This window comes from Topomyia yanbarensis, chromosome 3 (assembly GCF_030247195.1).
Source record: "Topomyia yanbarensis strain Yona2022 chromosome 3, ASM3024719v1, whole genome shotgun sequence".
NCBI classification, from domain to species: domain Eukaryota; kingdom Metazoa; phylum Arthropoda; class Insecta; order Diptera; family Culicidae; genus Topomyia; species Topomyia yanbarensis.
In genome coordinates, this window is record NC_080672.1 from 52369187 (window position 1) to 52391640 (window position 22454).

At 38.6% G+C, this 22454-nt stretch overlaps 1 protein-coding gene across 5 annotated transcripts in view; it reads right to left on the bottom strand.

Moving 5' to 3' along the window:
- Window positions 1–22454, bottom strand: part of LOC131688707 (neuroligin-1-like) — a 757193-nt gene that overhangs the window by 535280 nt on the left and 199459 nt on the right. For all 5 annotated transcript variants that reach the window (XM_058973158.1, XM_058973159.1, XM_058973160.1 and 2 more), the window contains exon 3: window positions 18377–18452. The gene's annotated coding sequence lies outside the window, so the exon portion shown is untranslated. The remainder of the gene's footprint in view (window positions 1–18376; window positions 18453–22454) is intronic.

Here is a 22454-nt window from a genome sequence, read left to right on the forward strand (position 1 = left end):
CGTTAGGTGTGCTATTGCTTTTGTAAGCGACCTGGTAATTATAAAGCTTTAGAGTGGATTGAACTGGGCTAGTAATTTTGGGGTAAAACGGTAAGCAGATTGTTTGTTCCTCTTTTTTATCTGCTTCTAACGTTCAATCCATACTTTTTACTTTCGTGTTTTCTTATAGTTTTTTAAATCATTCATTCGCCTCTTTCGGGAAGGAAAAATTTCTTACTTTGTGTTCGAAGATTGAGAATCGAACCCAGGTGAGCTGCGTACCAGGAAATCGATTTTCAAAATTTAATTCACAAATAACTTTTCATACCCGTTCAAAACAGCTGCTTTGTGTATTTTGTCCCTCTCCTATGTTCCATCGGTACGTTAAAATGTCGATGGACCATAGAATGGAAAGCTGCTTGTTTTTAAACGCCGAAATGGTTAGAGTTAGAGGTTAGAAAGTAATGTACCGATCGGCGAATGTCGCTGAACTTTAGTTTGTAATATGTTTTTCTTGTGATCATCAGGTCTACTAACGGTAATTTTCCTTCTGTTTGTTTTTTTACTGTAAACTAGCGTCTGGGTATAGTGGCGGTGGTCAGCTATTTTCGTTCGCTTCCCTTATCATCTATTTTATAAGGTGATTTATCAACAGTGCTATCTTTGAGAATGATACTTGGTTAAACAACTAATTTTTCAGATCCTATTTTATGGCATATAATTAAGTAGTTTTCATTTCGTTTTATTCTGAATTGCACATATTCTGTCGTATGTAATATTAATTATTCTTTGATTTGATGGCATGGGAAACCGATTGATGGTAATCGAGCTGACATTTCTTTGGACTGATCAAATTAATGTCTTTGTCTGTTTAGTGTTTATTTGACCAACTAGGAAACTAATCCAAGGGCATTTAATGTGCGTGGGGAATACGCATGGTCTTGTCTGAGTGAAGTGATGACTGTTGAATCATGTATGAGGGTTGAGTTGACAGTTCATGAGAAGAATCAGAAGCCAGTTACTAGTTCTAGTAATTAGTGTAAAAATTAGCGTCGTCGGTTGTATATTCGACATACAAAGCTAGTCGTTTCAGGAATTTCGGTAGTGCTTATTTTATGCCGTTTAAAATACGCTTTAGTTAGCTTAAATAACATAACGCGTGAATAACAAAACAATCGGTCCCTTATTCTATTGTTCGTGAAGAAAGAAACCAATACATAATTGTCGTTTTATTTGCTTTAGAATACCAACGTTAATACACGATAAACAATACTTATATTACGAAATCTTCAATTATATAGGTATTACAATATCTATTTCGACAAATGTTTCGAAACCTAAAGGTAATCGCTTTTCATGATATTGTTTTGTTTTTGGAATGTCGTGTTTCGCCGGAATAACGAAACAAGGAATAATAAAATCGTTCACATAGCGTTTGATACAATTAAACATAAGCAACACTCCCGACTCTCGGCAATCCGGAGTTGAAGTTTCTTTTTTAACAAACATTTCAAAATTAATTCAACAAACGATAAATCTACCATAAATTCTCGGCAACCGGCTACCCAGAGCAATGAACACATTATAATACTGAGAGTTGCACTTATCAAGGTGAATCCAGATTTATGTAACTATTTACCCCATCCTGCTAACAAAAACTCCTTCCCATGACAAACGTGGAGATGCAGAGGTATACACGGTCTCCATAGCAACGTTTGTTACACTAACATTCCTTTCCTTTCCCGATGACTGTAAGGACTTGGCCGGCACCGTTATTGGCGTTTCAAAGTATAGAACTCTCGAAACGTGCACATTGAGAATGGATAGCTACTCCCATGCCCCATTCGTTTATACTCTGTGCAATTTCGCTTGTTCTAGTCAACCACGGAGTAGCAACTATGAATTGTACTGTCATCATGCTCATGTAAACTAGCGTCTGGGTTTAGTAGCGGGTCTTTTACGGTCGCAAAAGTATCGTACACGCAGCGTCTACGAACTAGAAGGGAGAGTTTTTCTTTCTCTAAATCTATCCCGAGGTCACTCATGAATATGTCTGCCAGAATTGACGTTTTTTGCTGCCCATGTTGAGGTCAAATATTTGTTTGTAGAATTTTTCTCAGAATTAAAAAACCATTTATTCGGTGACTCTTAGACCGATAAGTTGATCATCCCAGTCCGTGCAGTGTAAAGCATAAAAGAGTAGTGCTAATCCGTTTTCAAGGTTATCCTGCGTGTTCTCCATCTCTTCGATGTTTCGGAATTTGTTTCTTCTTTTTTGTGGGGTCGTTGGCCGCAATTCGGTCAGCAGGGCAGTGAAGCAGCAGTGTTTATGTTCTTATAGGCCGGTTTGATACCGTTACATTTACAAGTTAGGTACCGTAACAATATAACATTCTCCAATCTTGTCTCAAGTGCCATCCCGCACTGGGCAATAGTCAAGTGCAAAAATGGTTTCCCCTGACAGAATGTAATGCACATTTCCACCATTACATTGAGCATAACTAGCCATGGAATCGTAGTTTGGACAAATGAGAAAGGCGCCATTGCACCACTAGGTGGATTAAAACAGTTTTTTTTTTAATCTGTTGCAGATTTATCGAGTTCTGACGGAGCGACATTCAGTCAAGACGGGGTGGTAAATAGCTTGAAACAGGCAAAAGATATTGCTGGCTTTTACGAAAGAGTATAAAGTATATGTACCTGTTAATCGGGTTGAAGGTGACGGGGTCGTCACTGATTTGAATTGCGAGAATCTGCTGGAACACAGGTTTGGCACAGGTTTCAGCCAGTAAAAATATTGGACTGCAGTCGCAGCTGACAGGAAGAGGACTTACGTCAACTCTCATCGGGTGAGCTTCGCCAGGTCAGCTCTACCTAACCAACTTCTTGTTGACAAAGTTCGTCTACATGTTCGCCTTTTTGTGCCGCGGTAATGAACTGTACCAATTGAAAATAACTGGGATACATAGCTTCCCATTTTAGCACTAAGGTTCGTTGTGGGAAATGTAGTGGGAATCATGTGGATGATTCCTGTGGACAATATGTTGAAAAGTGTCTCTACTGTGGAGGAAACGCACATGCTGTTACTGAAATCCACGTCCGTGATGTCCGAAAAAATCGAGTCCACATAAGAGCTTCCTCCGGAGGAAGAGTACGGGTTCCTGGCTGGTTTAATTCTCGACACCGTGTTTCAAGCTCGGAGTAAATGCCTACCAGACGCGCATTCTTGCGTGCGGTTTCCCAACAGAAAGTGCTCAGACGTTGACGCGGAGAAGGCCGCCACGTATAAAACCTTCCGGGAAAACCGGTTACCCACTAGTTATCGACAATACGCGACATTAGACACGCGAATGACGAGTTCGATGAAAGCCAAGAAACATAGTTGCTGGCTCCGATTCGTTGACGGACTAATGAGAGAAACATTGATGAGTACTCTTTTGTGCACTGGCCGGTGTATGCAAAACCAAAACAGTAGTAACGAGACCGTTGGATATTCGATTTCGCCAAGAGGGTTTCAGATTCCGCCCAGAACAAACCATGCTGCGTCCCCTTACGATAGCGCAAACGAAACACCTTTTTCGATGGTGACGTTCTCACTTGCTCTTTAATCATGTAACAATGAAGCCCAACAAAATCAAATTCAACTTGTTGAAGAATCTGCCAGTCTCCACCAAGAAATGCTTGTTGAAACTATTTAATAAATTTCTTAAGGGTAACATTTGTCGCTCATGGAGACAAAGTGAAGGCCATATCCATTCAAAAACTAGGAAAAACCAGCCTCCGACCACAATTCGTATCGACCGATTGAAATGCTGTCTAGTATCGACAATTGAGTCGAAACAAATGGGCTTACTGCCAGGTTCACGATTGAGCTTCCGCAAAGGCAAAGGGACGAACCATTGCTCTGCTGTACTCTTAACAGAAATTCAAATGGCCTATTCTAGGAAAGAGTTTTCATAGATATTCAGTTTCTATCACTATTCTTTCTGAGAAGCTGCACCAGTATGGTCTTTCGCTGATTATAAACAAATTTTTGCTAAAAGTTTTGCCTAATACACACATGCATTTTTCGCATGGTGATTTATCAACATCACGAATTAGCTTCTTGGGTCTTCCCCAGAGCTCATGTCTAAACCACCTTCTCTACAATTTTTACAATAATGACTCTAACGAATGTCTTGTCAATTCTTGCACGCTAAGACAGCTTGCAAATAACGGTGCAGTCTCTTAACAGGTCCCAAGGCTCTCGATTTGCAAGAACCATTACCGTGGACGATTTGTCTGTTTGGGCCCTCCAGCTAGGTTTCGAATTTTCCACGGAGAAAATTGAACTAGTCGTATTTTCAAGGAAGCGTGAACTGGCGCAACTACAACTTCAATTAATGGGTCTAAACTATTACCCAAGTTTCAACTTTCAAATATCTTGAAGTCTGGCTCGACTCTAAAGGTAGCTGGGGATGTCACATTAGGAATCTGAAACAGAGGTGCCAGCAAAGGATCACCATTCTCCGTACAATAACCGGAACATGGGGAACACCTATCACTGCTTTATTGTCTCGGATAGCCTCAGCTCAATAGAAGCTCTCCGTTCAATGAAACCTTGAAAGTAGATATATTTTCTGTGGTAAAATTGGGAGCTCCTGCGTGCTTTATCTGTAAGATCGTACAAGATTACCTTAGTTTGGGTTCCCTCGCATTGCCCCATCTCATGTAACGAAGAAGCGGATTCTGTAGCTATGCGCGCGCTTTAGAAGGCAACATCTACGAAAGGGCAATCTGCTTCAATGAATTCTACAATTTCTCTCGTCAGAGGAAGCTAGAAAGTTGGCAGACATCTTGGATCAATGAAGAGTTAAGACGGTGGCTATATTCTATCATCCCGAAGGTATCAACGAAATCTTGGATCACAGGAATGGATGCGGGTCGGGATTTAATTCGTGTGATGTCTCGGCTCATGTCCAATCTCTACACGCTAGACGCTCATCTCCAACGCCAATAGCGGTATCTGCGCTTGAGGCGACCACAACATCGAACATATTGTCTGGGAATGCGCCGATAGACGACTCTGCCAGATCTCAACTAGTTGATTCCCTTCGGGCCCGAGGAAGATCACCCAATGTCCCGGTTCGAGATGTACTGACAAACCGCGATCTTCTATGCATGTCCCTCGTACACACATTCCTAAAAACCATCAACATACAAATTTAATTGTTCCTATTATTTTTTTATCATTCTTAGAAGTGCCCTCTTCCGCGTGTACCGTACACCGTCGATGGTTTGATGCAACTTTGAGGTGACACGAAACATCTTTGTCGAAATAGTTAACAAACAGGTGATCTAAAGCACAAACACTCCACGCGCAACTCGGAGTGTTGCCGATCCGCCTCTGAGCCGTTCATTGACTATTCAGAGCGTTTATACGTGTCGCAGTTTCAAACAAAAACCTTTCCACTTAATTACATAAATATAATGTACAAAGGATGTTATTTATATGCTGCACTGAGAAAAAAAAATGAAAATAGGGTTGTCTATCCAACGTTATAGTTAAACGTGTGCTTTTAACGTTTAATAATATTGGACATTTCTTGTTTAATTGTTATAATTGAAATATTTTGTAAAGTATTTTGAAACCCATTATGGTTCTAAATATGCACATTAAAATTAAAAATTGGAGAATAAATTGGTTTAAGTAAAAAAAAAGCTTCTTTATTGCTGAAATATGTTTCGTATGTCGAATAGTTTACTAATTGTCAGTGATTCAAAAATATTCAATTTAAATTTCTAGAAATCATAGCTGAAAAAAATGTTGAGAAATATGAGCGTTTTTTTTTTCTAAAAAGCGCGAGAATTTTTTTTTTTTGATTTCAAGAAAATAGAGTTGTAAATCTCATGAGGGATGGATCTGCCCAGAAAAACCAAATCTTCGCATATTTCACTGCAAGAAATGGTGCCACCTGTGTTCCTTTCCAACTGCAAACCGTGACCATTCCCTGGATGATGATGATAGCGGTCATGCTAGCTAGCTCATAAATTATCAGCATCGAAAATCTGTCGGGGTCGAATCCATTATCGTTCAACAGGACTCGTGAGAACACACCTGCTACCATGTTAGATGGCGTCGCACCAGCACCATAACCCGTTGGTATTAGTTTTAATCCGGCGTACATTCCCAAATTTGAATTTAGCGTTGCAGGCAAACTACCTGCACTGACTGGTCAGAAGTGATTTAGCACCGCAGGTTCTGGAGCCTGAAGCGGAGTGAATCAGGCCGCCTGGTGGAACTAGAAAAACAAGATTATTTTCATCAGCTGTAATGCATCGTTGGACCTCGAAACGAGGTAGTAAAACTATTTTTCCGCAAGCACTGACTGACTGTAATCTGATTTCGCCAGTGTAAAGATAAGCCCCGTGGTTTGAATGAAGGAGACTTAGCTATTCTTGCCTGAGAACACCGACGACCGACAAAAGAATTAAATGAGAGAATTTAATATAAATTTCTAGTTAGATTGTGGTTTCTATTCAAATTTCCACTGTCAGTTTATTATTCTTAGTTGCAATAGGAGTGCACACAATTGTTTTCAAAATGGCAACCCAACATCAAACAGTTAAGTGCCTTTTTGGACTGCAGAGCAAATAATCAAATTTTTTGTCACCCATTAATAATGACCAGACGCAACGAAGCTCTGATTTGGCTGCACAAAATTAAAATGCTGCGGTACCAAATAATTACAAAGTTTTCAGTTACATTATTACATTCTGATTTTGGTATTGCCGTCGGATGAAAAAATGTGTCATACAGGTGTCGTTTTCATCCCATACGTGCTTCAAAGTATGTGTAATTAAAATTAAAAAAAAACGACTGATAATAAAATCAACTTGATGGAAAACCTATCAGTCCATTTTGATTGAAACCACATGACGTGGGTGCGTCCATTTTCCGCTGTAGCAGAGCAATGGAATTTTCGATTTCGCAAAAGATTTTTTCTTTTGATTATTCCTCCCGCTCATTCCATTCGGATCGTATTACCGGAAGCCGGAATGCACCAATTTACATCCCAATTTAACATCCAAGAGAATTAACAATCATGCTAATCCATCACCGCTCGCGTCATCCATTAGCGCAATTGTCGCGGGTTTTACGACAACATCGAATGACGACGACGACGACAACGCAGACGACGATTGTTCCGCCTGGTTTCAGCTTATGGAAATCATCGCTTAACGCTCCGCTACATTCGGCGGGTAGTAAAAGTATACCAACAATAAAACGATGAATAATTAAATAATAATTAAAAAACCTTTTAATTTCACGTTTTTCCGCGGTACTTTTTAAATACGACTCAGTAGCAGATGTCCGGTGTACGACAATCGGTTCCGTAGCAGCGATAGCTTGGCGGATCTGTTCGTCTGACTGAGCCAGTCGTAATCAGACGCGAGTGCATTTTATATAACGGTCCTTCCGGAGCCGTGGAAAGCGGTTAAATGTGACTGACAGACAACAAGGTTTGGCCATTAAAAATTTTGATTTGGGTAAGCAGATTTCGTTTTTGTTTATCTTGCATGCGGATTGCGGGGGAAAGTCGAGTAGATGACCACGAGAATTCGAATTATAGGAATCGATTGCACTGAAATTGAAATTTTTATTATTTTTTCTCCGCTTAAGTGACTCTTGACGACTAGACGGCGGGACATCTGTTGTAACAGCCAGTAGTTGTTTTATTTTTTTCGAACACTTGCTGTTGATGGCGCAAACGAACTCCTCATTCTTTCGCTACCAGCGAAACAGATGCTCAGTTATTAAAACTGCCAATTTAGAATCGATTCGCTTTCAATCGAAGATACTGTTTTGTATTGAATAAAGTGATAGAAGCAATTGTTATTATTCATAATTTATATATAATATGGGTTTTGCGACTTTTATTCCTCATGCATAAAAATTCGAACTCTGGGCTAAAACCATGCAAATTGACTAACCGTCGAATTTTTCTAACGACTGGGCTATTGAGCAGAACAATTCCAAACATTTTCAGGAGTTTGGGGTTCCTACTAAAACGTTGCGAAAAAAAATTGAAAAAAATAAATTGGAACGGAGCACCACAGTTGAAAGCCAAAGTTCGTATGAAGACGTGGACGTGGTGTATAGTGCTACGCGTCGGTGCTCGATGGTTACCTCTCAAGAAATAGACGTATCCAATGCGCTATGAACCCAACTGGACTTTCATTGGTTGTACAAGTAAAAGCTAATAGGGTCATTCGAATGCCGAATAGTCATTTTATCGTCATATCTGATATTGCCTATATGTTGGGAATGGGTCAATCAAAATTTTGTTTTCTGTCTCGTTACAAGGACTACGGCGTTCAAGTACTACATTCCGCGAGAAAAATGCTGGTTTAGGAAATACCGTAATCCAATCCGCACAATTCTAGTACAACATTCAGCACCCCCCCCCCTATTACCAGGCAAACAAGCAAAGTGCTTCATCCCACATTTCACTCGCTATCAGGGTTGCCACATTGAAATCTGTATTTTTTCAAGAAAAAATCTGTAAATCTGTATCGCGGGAGAAAAATTCTGTATCGAAAATCTGTATTCAAAAATTAACTAAAAGCAATAATATTTTTACATTTTTTGGCATTTTTGTTCCACGCCTTAGTGGTTGCTTAAGATATGAACTTCATCCGGTACTTTTTAAGTGTTATTCAAAATTCTTATAGGCTAGGTACTACGAACCTACACTAAAAATCTGTAAAATCTGTATTTTAGCAAAAAATCTGTAAACTGTATATACAAAATCTTGGTCGTAGATTCTCTTGAAAAATCTGTAAAATACAGAATAATCTGTATATGTGGTAACCCTGCTCGCTATCCCCGCAGAGACGTAGTGGATGGTGATGTCCGTTGGTACTCGTTAGTTGCCTCTCGCAACCCAACTGGACTGGTTTACGCTGAACAGTGTTGTGTGTTGAAATTTTGCTTGGTGATTATCCTCACGCATGTCGCTTACTCTGATAGTACAGACGTGGTGGATGGTGTTACCCGGCGGTGCTCGTTGGTCGCCTCGAGACGTAGTATCTATCTAAATCCATTATAAACGCACATTCGAAGGGTCTAACTTCCTTAGACTTTTTTTTAGAAAATAGTTACTTTTGGTAACAATGAAAAAAATGTTGGACCCAATAATGAAAGGAGTATAATGTCTTTGTGAAGTTTCTGTAAATTCCAAATTTCTGGAAGACTGAAAGCATTGCTGCATCGAATTTTGAATGGTTTGGTTGAACTTTTCGAAGTTCTGTGAGCTTCCCTCAGGTTCGACCGTATCCGAGTTCCATTTGATTATACTATCGTTATTGTGAATGCCAATCAACCTAGTCCGAACTATAAATCTGATTGCATACAGCAAAGAATTCAATTTTTAGGATGATGATTTGCAAACTTTAAGGAATTGTAGGGGAGATTTAAATATTTTTGTAAGGATTAATGAATTTGAGCAGAGTTCTACGAACTGCAGAAAAGCTATTTAAACCTAAAGAAAGCATTATGAAATGTAGGGTTCTCCACGAACTACCAGACCGGACTTAAAAGCTCTTCAAACTTCATCGAAGTAATGCAAACATTACATAGAAATAACGGCGAATAATTCTAGGAAGCTTAGCGAAATTCGGGAAAACTATGAACTTCAGGAAAGTATTGCGAATTTCAGAGTAATTTTGTCAATTTGAGATGAAATTACGTCAGCATTAGGTGAACATCAAGTAAATTCGAACTGAAACTGTGAACTACTGGGAAGTATTGTGAACGCCAAGAAAGTCTAGAATATTCCAGGAAAAATAGTGATCTTCAAGGATATATTGAAGGAAGCGGGGAGAAGGGAGGGAGATTGCTTCTCCAAACTTTCGGCCATCACATCACATGATTTGGTATGCTTAGTATGTATAACAAACATGAAGATGTGACACAAGGTGCTGAATGTGTACTAAAATCCTGTCCTCTTTTTCATTAGATTGAATTACCGTGAGAAAAACTGAAAAGAGACGTACTAGTGGAACGGGGATAATAAAACCAACAACAATTTGCAATATGCTTGGAGGAGAAGTGTATTTCAGACTATTCAGATATTGTTTACGAATGGCCATCATATAAACAATATTCCATTACGAATATCTCGTAACATCGATGACAGAGTAGTGAGATTAAGGCCAAGTTTCCCTTGGGTCGTGCAAAAGTGAGATGCAACATCAATTTAGGTACAGAGAATAGTCGTTCATCCGAAGCGTAAAAGTTGTGTGAAAGGCACATCCAAAGATATGTTACTATGTTTTAATTGCCGCAAGGTTCTACTGTATCGATTTTGTTGGCTATTTTCGGCAAATTTGAGACTAAGAGAAACGAAAGCAATGAAATTGAAAGACGGATAGGTATTCTAGAGCGAATCAGTTATAAACTTAGAACGGAAAACTAGAACTAGGCAGGCTCATATGGGCATGATCGAAAGGAAATGTGAAGAATTTTTTGCCTTCTGCATAGTAGGAGTTGGGCGTTCCACCCAAGTCTACCGCATGGTCTATGGTAGAACATAACTCATCATCATGTTTTACCGCCGACGCCGGCGTCGGCGGTAAAACATGATGATGAGTTATGTTCTACCATAGACCATGCGGTAGACTTGGGTGGAACGCCCAACTCCTACTATGCAGAAGGCAAAAAATTCTTCACATTTCCTTTCGATCATGCCCATATGAGCCTGCCTAGTTCTAGTTTTCCGTTCTAAGTTTATAACTGATTCGCTCTAGAATACCTATCCGTCTTTCAATTTCATTGCTTTCGTTTCTCTTAGTCTCAAATTTGCCGAAAATAGCCAACAAAATCGATACAGCACATCCAAAGATAATTGAGCTGTTACCACTAGTGGTGATTCTGTCGTCATTCCGTTTGGTGCGGGAGTTTTTTTGAATTGATGTCCAAGTGACTGTTATAATTATATTGGGATATGCCAGTATGGTTATTGTAATGATCTAGCGGATACTTGGTCAAATGACAAAACAAATATTTCAAACTTGTTTGTTCGAACCTAGATGTCTGTTCTCTGTGACTTAGTTGTAACATATCAAAATTTTACATTATTTCTAATTTTCAAACAATCATTAATACACACTATAACAGGAATAATAACTGGCAGAAAAGTTGCAGGGAAATTAGTATTTGTAAACATTACGGTTACCAGCGCTCTATGATTTAATCAATAGTCGATTGATCCGCTTCAGACCTAGGGGACTCAAGAGGAGATCAGGTAAAGACACAAGCGGACACAATACGATGTTTTGATTGCATCAATGATGACTAACCACTCGTTGTTAGGAGCATGATGCACTGGACTAAACAAAATAGAGAATGTGACGTTACACACTTCGAGACAAACAGGCGCAAAATTTAGTCCTCCTTCCGAGGCCCAGCGTTTACATAGCAGCCAGCTCGTCCGATTTTGTAAAAAAAACTTCAAGCATATATTGGAGGAAGTTATACTAGCCAAAGGCCTTAGTATAAAGGTACGCAAAGAGTGTGCAGAAAGTGAAGCCGAAAAAAGTCTACCTATCGAGCAAAATTAGAATCCAACTTTGCTGCAAAGGTATCAGAGATGGATTCCAATTGTGCTCGATAGGTAGACTTTTTTGACTTCACTCTTTGCGCAACTGTTCTCTATAGACTGTGATACTGGCTATAGACATGTTCTGTTAATCCAGAGAAGCATTGCAAACTTCGAAAAAGATCTACAAATATCTGCATTATTTACGAAACAACGACAATCCGTGGAAAGTTCAACGAATTTTAGGCAAGCTCTGAAAACATCAGTGGACGTCAGGAAAGCTCTGTCAGTTTCTAAAAACAGCTGCGAACTTCCAAGTCTTTTAACAAACGCCATGAAGGTAATACAAAATTTGGGGGCGTGCTGAAAATTTCAGAGAAGTACGGCAATTTTTAGGATAGTTTTTCAAACTTCGAGGGAATATTTCAGGGAAGATCAGCGAACTTAAGATTTACAATCATCAAGAATATTCAGCTTTAGATTCATTTTCTTAAACAAATTCGATGAACAGAACTGCAGTTGGCAAATTGCGCTTGCGGTTTGCAAACTTTAGAGAAATTCTGAAAATAGTGCAAATATCAGGGATATTGTGAAAACGTCAGATATTTTATCGGTCTTCAGAAAAGTTTTGCAAGACTTCGGAATATTTTGAGTAATTGCGAATCCTGTGTAAACTTCAGAATATTTCTAAAAAAATCTAGGTAGTTTGCGTGCAGCACTGGGAACTTATTTGAAGCTCTGTTAAATTTTAAAAAAGATCCACAAATGTTAAGGAGTTCATGCAATATTCAGTGAATTTCTGAGGTTTGTGGGGAGGTTCCACAACTTTCAATAAATTTCTATAAATTCTAAAAACTTCAGGTAAGAAGTTCAGGAAATCTTTGTGAATTTTGAAGATGTTCTGCCACTTGAAGTTTTCTAATATTCAAGTAGTTTCTACATACTATTCAATTTGTCCGGAATTTCTTTAAAATTTAGGAAAATTCGGTGGACTCCAGGAAAATTTGACAAATTCTAAGGAAGTTCTGTTAACTGTAGGGAATGGATGCATTGCCGATTTGAAAGAAGCTCAACAAACTTTAGAAAATGTATTCAAAAAAATTTGCTCAAAATTTGTCGAAGCTTTCCAATCGCTTGCAGACTTCTCTAATGTTAACAAATCTTCCATAACATTCACGAAACGTTGTTCAAGCTAGAATAACTTTCCGTATAACTGAAGAACTTCTTTAAGTTTTCAGAAATTTGGTCAAGGTCTATAATAAATTCACATAACATTTATTAAATTTACAAGATTTTTTTAAAGTATGCGTACCCCCTTGCTATAATTAGAAATTAGAAGATCTTTTTTGTAATACGCATAATCTTCCTGAAATTTAGAGTACTTTTTCAAATGTGTAATGTCTGCAACTCTCCCGCGTTTCATGGAGCATCTCTATTAGCACTGCTTATAGCCTGCGGATATTGCCAACTACAACCAGCATACGCAGCAGGGAGAACGTGGCCGTTGAGAAACCATGCCGGTCGGAAGCGGTAAGAAACTGCAACCAATTCCCACCACCAGTAGCACCATCGAAGTGCGCAGAACAGAGAAGATCGGAGTAAATAAATACGGCAACATTTAGTTTATTGAGTTTTTTTTTCCTTTTATTTTGTTGGCATTCGAAAATCCGAAATTCTGATAGAAGCACCAATGCCGCCCTGGAACAAAGGGTCCACCAGGCGAATAAGAACCCGAGTCAAACCGCTACTTACACTCTTTATCCCATCCTAATAACAAAAATTCTTCCCCGTGGTAAACGAGGAGAAGCTCGGTCTCCATAACAACGTTTGTTACACTAACATTCCTTTCCTTCCCCGATGACTGTAAGGACGTGGCCGGCACGCTATTGGCGTTTCAAAGTAAAGAACTCTTGAAACGTGTACACTGTACCCCCATTAACCATAATTTAACGTTCTATATACGAATCAATACATAGCATTTCTAATGTTCATTTTTACATCTTCTATGGACCAAGAAAAATTATTTAGCAGACATTTTCATCAAATTTGTGGTTTTTTTTTCTAACATTTTGTTGCTTCATTTTTGTAGTACCGTGGAACATTGAGTATCGACAAACGATACTATGGAACATATCAACGTGTTTTAATGTACATTGTTAATATTCTATGGATCAATGTCAGTTAGTTTATGGCGCAAAATGTAACATTTTACATTTTTTATTTCCAATATTTTTATGGGGGCATTGGTTGATTTTGATTGCTCTTTTATTACTATTTTAGTGCTTCTTTGCGACCATTTTTTGGTTCAATTTTACATAATCTATGGATTAAATCGCCCTTGTTTATGGATCATTCACACTGTTTTAGGGATTTTCAGTTTTGTTTTATGGAAAATGGACAACTTTTTTATGGATCGTTTTACAATTTTTTATTGATCATTTTTGTTGGTTTAGCGGCGCAAACTTAGGGGGCTTCCAATTGAAAAAAATACGGATATGATCCAAATATCACAAGCACTCAAGATAGATCGTGAGTCATGTACTACGAATCAAGGACCAGTTTACGAATCCTTGACTAATATTTCATGAATTATTTCACAAGCACAAATGGTCAGTTGTAAAAGTTATACTAGGAATCATGAACTAGTTCACGAACCCATGAACGATATTTCATGATTTTGTAAACTATTTTACAGGCACTTATGGTCAAGTGTGACTATTTGACTAGAAATCGTGAATCGGTTCACATTTCCATGAATGAGATTTCATTATTTTGTGATCTACCAGGTATATAAACTTAAATCCGCTGTTTTTTGTCAAAAACCCTTTTTATATAGTTGTTAAATCATCATGAATAGGCCGCCATTTTGAATTTCTAGTTTACGACGCAATTCAAGTTTCGTTTCCTTGGAAATATATGCCTATTTAAATATGCATGCTTTTAAGGGACCATTCATAAATTACGTAACGCAAAAATTGCCCAAAATTGACTCCCCCCTCCCCCTATGTAACAAATTGTCACAAATTTTTCTATCCCCCCCTCCCCTGTTACGTAACAAATTCCAAGAAAAAAAAAATTTTTTTTCGACGAAAACATGTTACGTAACGATCTAGTTAACACCCCCTCCCCCCTATGTCACAACTTGTCGTACCCCCTCCCCCCTATGTCACAACTTGTCGTACCCCCTCCCCCCTAAAAGCGTTATGTAATTTATGAATGGTCCCTAAATGCTAAATCGTCGGGAAAATAACACCATATTGGGATGCAAAATGACGACGAATAACAATTTTTAATCTCTACACAACTTTTCAATATCAAAAATACCCTTGTTTCATGATATTTTTACCATTAAAACGTTATTGAATACCAATAGTATTGAATATAGCTCGCCATTTCATATTTTAAATGACGGCAGGCATCAATTTGCGGTCTTTTGACATATTTCTTATATTTAAAATGTCCATGTCGCGTGATTCTAGATGACAGAATATCTTGAATATACCGTCATCTTAAATTTTGATCTGCTATCATAGGTATAAAAATAGCGGAGGCTATTAAATTTCCTTTTACTTTCGATTCTTGGGCAGTTTCCCATACCAAACATACCCATATTGCAAACTTCCTGATGATAAATCATTATGAAAATGTCGTAATATTGAGTTAAGGAACGCCATTCATGACCACGAACATAATTTATTTGAACAGAAATATGTCTGAAGACATTTTTTCAATTACCGAAAAGATACCTTATATTATAAAGAAATTTGTTTAGAATTCTTAATAAAAATACTAGCAACACTAGCACAGCCGATAAACATCAACCCGAATACACAACCGCAACACAACCGAAGTTTGGTTTCGTTATTCTCGTGTTTCCTTCACATACTTGTGCACCGGTAAACGAAAATCAAAACCAAACCGCGGTGCTGTGTAAACGAAACTCTGTTTGGTTTTCGTGTCTCGTATAAACACAACCAGCGATAAGACCGCACACAATGTAAAGGAAACATAAACACTTGTGAAAATTTGGTTCACCGTACCGGTACTCAACCGGTATTTTCCCACCTCTGATAGAAACCAAAAATAATTTATTCAAAGTATTTCCCTCTTTCTAGATATACATTTTTCCCATTTCTCAGGCAATTTGTGTATACCACGCCAAAAGAATTTTTCACCATTCGAGACAAACCACTCGTCAAGCCATTTTTGGACGTCTTCGTACGAATCGAAGTGCTGTTCTCCGAACGCGTGACCCATCTATGAAAACAGATGATAATCGGAAGGCGCCAGGTCTGATCAATAAACGGGTTGAGGTAGTACCTCCCAGTTGAGTGTCTCCAAGTAGTTTTGGACCATTTTTGAGATGTGTGATAGGGGCTTCTCATGTCTTTACTCATAACCTGGCCTTTTTCACGCAAAGCACGGCGTAAGTTGATTAGTTGTTGTTGGTAGCGGTGAGCGTTAACTATTTCAGTTTTTTTTAATTTTTTTGTTATTTTTTTGTGCTTAAATTTTTATTATATATATATTTTTTTTATTTTTGGATAACGCACTGTTACCTCCACAAAAAGAGCTTTCCGCATATTCTCTTTTTGTGGTACACAATTGGACATGATTACGCAAGGGAAAATGTAAGTTGTTATATGAAATCACTGATGATGTGCAATGATTGATGTAGAGGTGTTGAACTCACACAAAAACCGTTTGACGTATCTATGGTATTTAGCTACTCACTAACACTGCTCACTAACGCCATCTATGAGCAAACAGCGGATTTAAGCTTATACACCTGGTAGACGTTACTGAACGTAAATGGAACATAATAATGAAACACATCATTTGTGTTCAAGGTTCTGTTATCGTAACGTAAAAACGTGGTTGTTCCAGAATTCATGGTACTTTATTCACGATTTTGGGAACATTTTTTTTCCCGTTATGCCATATACATCGACTTTTTGGCAATTTTCGAAAAGATCAATCACCAGATAGTTAACACTTTCTAAATTAGACAGATTTGGGTTCGTCACCTGTTTTTGAATCGGTTTCATTTCTGTCTATATGGACGAAAATTGATTGTAAAAACTGGTGTCTGCACGTCCTCTCCATTTGTTGCAATTTCTGGGGTTCCTCCTGGTAGGAACCCCAGAAATTGGAGCTTTCATATTATTACTCTACCTCAAAGACTTGAATCTCTCGGTAAAATGTATGAAACTACCATTTTATATTACTTAACGACTTTAATCTATTCCACCTCATTAACACATCCACCGAAGCTGAATTCCTACAGTCTCAGTGGGATATATTCATAAATTGGGTTCATGTCAACAGGATGCAACAAAATGCTCAGTCATTTCTTTCACCTGCAAACATTCAATGATCAAATTCGACTATAATCTTTATCTGACTGGTCTTCAACGTGAATCGTACGTGAAGGAGTACTGCTAAATTCAAATCTGAATTTGAAAAACATATAGAATGAACCATTTCAAAACATTCCAAGCTCTTAGGACTTATTATTCGTGTTACAAGACCTTATTACCAAAACGATATTCAACACGTCGAAGCTGTCCAACGTAAATTTATCCGATTCGCACTTCGGCGACTTCCATAGAGAGACCCGCTAAACCTCACGACCTACCTTGATCGCTGATGCAGGCTCACCGATCTCGATCTCCCATCCTATAGCCGATCTATTTCTTCAATCACGAATCGAGTGCCCTCATCTTCTACAGTCATTGGATTTCGATATCCGTTGTCGAAGGCAAGAAGGCTAAATCCTATCTATTCATTCGTCAGCCTATCACCAAAACATATTATGGCCATAATAAGTCATTTACCAGTATGTGTCGTTTATTCATCTTTCCGTAACGTTACCAAGCGATTTTTGTTAATTCCGTGAATTCTGTGAAATGTATCATTTGGCTGTTTGTAATGTGTTGGTACAACAGATAAGGAGGTTTTATGCCTGCTGGAGGAACGGTTTGAATGAAACCTAGCTCCAGGAAGTTTTTTCTTGTTCCAAACAAATGTTCCTCCTAGAAAAAATTATAAGGCGAACTATTAATGGTTGTGAATGATTGCAATTTCGCTCTTCCTTGAGATACTGTATATATTCACAACATCAAGATTGAAAAAACTGGTTGCGGTAATAAGGCGCGGTAAATGCCTATTTCTCGCACCGCAACTGCGGTAAAAACGTCTTACCGCACCGCAAAATTTGTTGATTTATTTCCGCACAGTTGCAGTAATTACCGCAATCGCGACGCACCCTAGTATGCACTGAATAGGAACTGGCTTCTCTCAACCCACCCCAAACTCTTCGATCATCAAAAAATTTTGATTCTAATTGGCCTCCCAAAAAAGAAGAGAGGAAAAAAATTAATTACCATTCTGTGGATTGCGTTCATTAGCACACGGCTTCATAAAAGAGATACAACCACGGCACGGCTCCATTCTCCTGTGAAAATTGTTCCGCTTCCATGACAAATGGGTGCCATTTTATTAGTCAAACCCGGTAATTGCGCAATGCAAAAAAAAACACATCTCCTCGGTGCTGTTCGGCTTTTTCCAGTTCTAACTTTTGTGCACGGCACAGGCTTAAACAATTCTCATCTGTCGTCACCGGTTACTGGTCGGAATTAATTAACCGGAGAAAAATGAACAAACGGTCATGATTCGAGTCGTTGGAAGGCGAGAACCATGGAGCGGAACACTTCGGTGGTTGTCGGTTAGCCCGCAGAATACAAAAAAAAGTAATCCAATTAAATGTTATCTGAAGACTGGAATGCGCTCCTCTTTCAAATAGCATATCTTACCTGAATCCCACCGGTCGGTGGTCCTTCCTTCGCGTGCACACCTGGGAAAAGCGAGGACGGTGCAGATTTATGCGACCTAGAAGGACAACGAAACAAAAAGGTTTATTGTTAATTACATTTCTACTCTCGAGCCAATAATTCACAACTCGCTGCGGAAAGGCTGCAGCCAAAGGGGAAATTAATATTTTCACCAGAAAATCATAGCTGATACTCGTGTCCTCGGACATTAAACAACCGATTTATTTCGTGGTCAATAATGCAGAAACCACAACCACGCTTAGCGGTTGATATCATTCAGGATAAACGCCTCACCGAGACATTCAATCCATATTTATTGGCAATTCCTTTATCGTTATTTCTCTCGCGTGGGTTCTTCTGGAGATCAGACTGACAAGCGACGACCTTCCCCATAGGTATCTCTCCCCCGCCTCCACTCACCGTCAGCTCTGGCTGTCGCAATCAAACGCCTCATCACGGCACTGCTGGATCATTTTACGGCTTTGTTTGTCACACACTCATCAGTTCGTCTGACGGGCTCGGTGGGAGTCTGTTCTGTGTCGCCCACACTCATCGGTTTGACACAAAGGATAGATGTCACATAAGTGTACGAGACGGCGGAATAAATATACGGAACAGTTTATCGGAATGGCTGATCCAGCCAATTCCAGCTCCGATGTGATGGCGTAGAATGAAAGATGTTTCGTTGAACTGAGTGTCTTCGAGGCTGGGTGTTTTTTTGAAATTTGACTGCCACTGATAATGCTTTAGCTTTTAAGTAGAGCATGAAACGGAGTCAGTCAGTGGGCAGTCGTTTCAACACATCAAACAGTTTTGTTTGGAATAAATCTGGACTGTACATAGCTTAAATCGACCCAAGAAAGCATCTCTAATATTATCTGACCCATCTGCAGTTAGCCCAGATCAAACGACGCTGCCCCCACTTGGGTCACCATCGCGTCAGTCAGATGGAAACGAAGTTTGTTTGATAAATTGTAATCTTTCACCGCATGTCAGTCCCAACTTTCTAGAAGTTGCCCACCACTGACTGTGGCATTGCGAATTGCTACTGGACCATGGTTTTGCTGTTCGCACTTTCTTGGGAAGCAGACTGAATCGTTGGCGGCAGGATCGTGGGGGTCAGGAATAGATGGTTAATCAAGCAGCGGGTAAATAGCTGCCATTTATTGACCAATTCTGAATACACCATAAGAGGGAATTGTTTGGGCGAGTTTGCACTGAAAAAAATTCAATGAATTCACCAAAACTTTCACCCAAGTTAAATAGATTTATTTTACTAAATCTCCTCATAGCTATGAGCTATGCATAGGGGAGAAAAAATGTTGGTTGGAAGTATTCTATGTATAAAATTAACATAACATATAACTTTGAGTGAGTTATTTATGATTTGACCGCTTAATATACTACTTTGATACGAAAAAAATTACCACTGCAGTGTCCATTACTAGTTCCATAAGAAACGTCTGCTTCAAATTGGAATCATTTGGCTGTGGTTCACTAGGAGGTTGATAAAAGGCTATTATCTTTCTCCGGACAAAACCAGCCTACACCGATAGTATATAATCGTAAATCGCTACGAATTGATTTCGTACAGATAATTTTCAAAATATGCGAATTTTTCGTACATATGATGAATCATTCGTAGTTCTATTGAAACACTTTTATTTTTTATTTCTTGTAAAAAAACACGAAACGACCTTCATTGGCTTATTGCGAAACGGCTTCATTAGGGAAACGAATTGTTTGCTGCTATGTACGAAAACCTTTATAGTATTTATGAGCACCATTCGTCAATTCGTCAACGTCAAAAGAGCTTCAATAAAAATTCAATATGGTGTCCTGTTTGCTGTACGTCAGATCAGTGGCGGCGCTAGGCTTTTTGCCGCTCGGGGCAAAAAGTTAAATTTGCCGCTCTTTATTTCTGACTAACCAAACTATCTCATCAATACAGGTTTCTACGTATGTTGAACAAGTTAACGAAGTTAACAACAACAAGTATTACTTTGAAATTCATCTAGTTTTTTATACTGGTTGTATTCCTTTTATGAAAACTAATTAAACAAAAACGAGATTTGCTCGAAACATTACTTGATGTTAAGATTTATAATTTTTCAGCCATTTTGTCGATAAAACATATATTGCACCTAAAACGATTTATTGGGTTTTTTTTTATTAAACTTTCAATAAAGAATTGGATATATAGTACAAAAGCCCGAACCAAATTTAAAGGGCGGAATTTCCTTAGACTTTTTATCTATTTGGAATCAACAGTGTAAAACGCATTCACACTTGACCAAGTAGCCTTGCAGCAGCGTTACGTATTAATCACGGTGAGCAGAATGAGGCTCTGTTCACAAGATTGCACTTGACCGTTATGTGTCCGACAGCGTACTCCTCTGCAGATTTTAATTCATGAAATTCCAGTACTCTTTCCCAAACTGGAAATTGCAACTTAGTGACATCTTAGAATAATACCATGCACAGCTTTTGTGGGAATAAAACTAATGATACAGTGATCGAGGGCTTGAGGAACGGCTTTTGGATTTATTTAATTCCTTAACAGGCCAGCAGGGTACCCGTGTGCCCCCAAAACCGAAATACTCATGACTATGGCATTTTTTATCCGATTTGGACACATTTGGATGTTTTGAATTCCGGAACTCAACCACTTTTAAAATCTGTAAAAATTAGAGCTTCCATTTCCCGACGGTTTTCAGCTTCCCGGGATTCGGGAAATAAATAATAAATTTACCGGGAAATCCCGGGATCTCGGGAATATAGAATAAAAATAAAAAGGTGAATGATCGTCTTGAAAACAAAAGAAAAAATTGAAAAGTTTTAAAACCCGTTTGATTGCATGTATATCTGTCCTAAAACAATTGTCAGAAGATGGCGATTTGGTGGCCTACACATCATTCAATCATTTGATAACTCGTCAATAAGTTCCATTTCCGTCGCAGTAGGATCAGCATCATTTCGAATTAAGTGTCATCCAAAAATTTACAGATATTACAGTTACGGTATAACAAATAAGACGAAATATGCATTCGATGAACCGACCAAATATTTCTGCAGACGTTCTAGAAACATTCCTTATTTTAAATAGCATTTGCGTTAAGCATGATATCACTACAAACCATCCCAAGTTTTGAAACAAACACTCATCAATTTTTTAAGCAAGTAACGTAATTTCCCTTACTAATTTGATTGCAAGCCCTTTCATTCAAGATCTAACTATTAAAATAAACTATAAAAAGAACTGTTAAAAAATTTTATCAATCGGCTCATCGTGCGCATCACTAACGCTACTGTAAGGAAATGGTTCGGTACAACGGCCGGCAAATTAATCCACTTTTGAATGAAAAAATCAACATTCTTTAGCTGTGGTTTGAGTATGGCGTGGATTATATACCTAAAAAAATCACGAAAACGTCTGTGAGCGTAAGGATATATAGTCCATTGGTCTGCGAATCAGTTGGAAAAGCACAAGCTGCATTCACTACTCACTCCAAATGTTTGCCGGTAAAGATATTTCCTGCAGAATTTCATTAGCAGGATCTAAGTCTATTGGAATAATTTAAAAATCTTTTTTCCCGGGATTCCCGATTCCCGGGAATGAGAAAACACAATATCCCGGGAATCGGGAATCCCGGGAAATCCAAAAATCCCGGGATTCTCGAGAAATAAATTCCCGGGATGGAAGCTCTAGTAAAAATGCATCTGGTTCCCGGTTATTCAGATATCCGGAGGTATGTTCCAATACTGGGATATATAATTTATAATAATATAATTGACCCCGTAATGCTCTTTCCAAAGCAGCTTCCCGCCAGGCCTTGGGTGGCCGTTCCGAGGTCAAATCGTCATATAATTCCGTAACGATAAGAAAAAATAAACCTTCCGAGACAATTCCAAGAATTTGGATACCTATAGAATTTGACTAGTATTTACAAATTGTTTCTCAGTACTGGAATATCCTTCCGGAAATCCGGATTGGCAGAAACTAGATGTGTTGGGTTCAATTTCACTGATTCTAAAAGTGGACGACATCATGAATTCACAA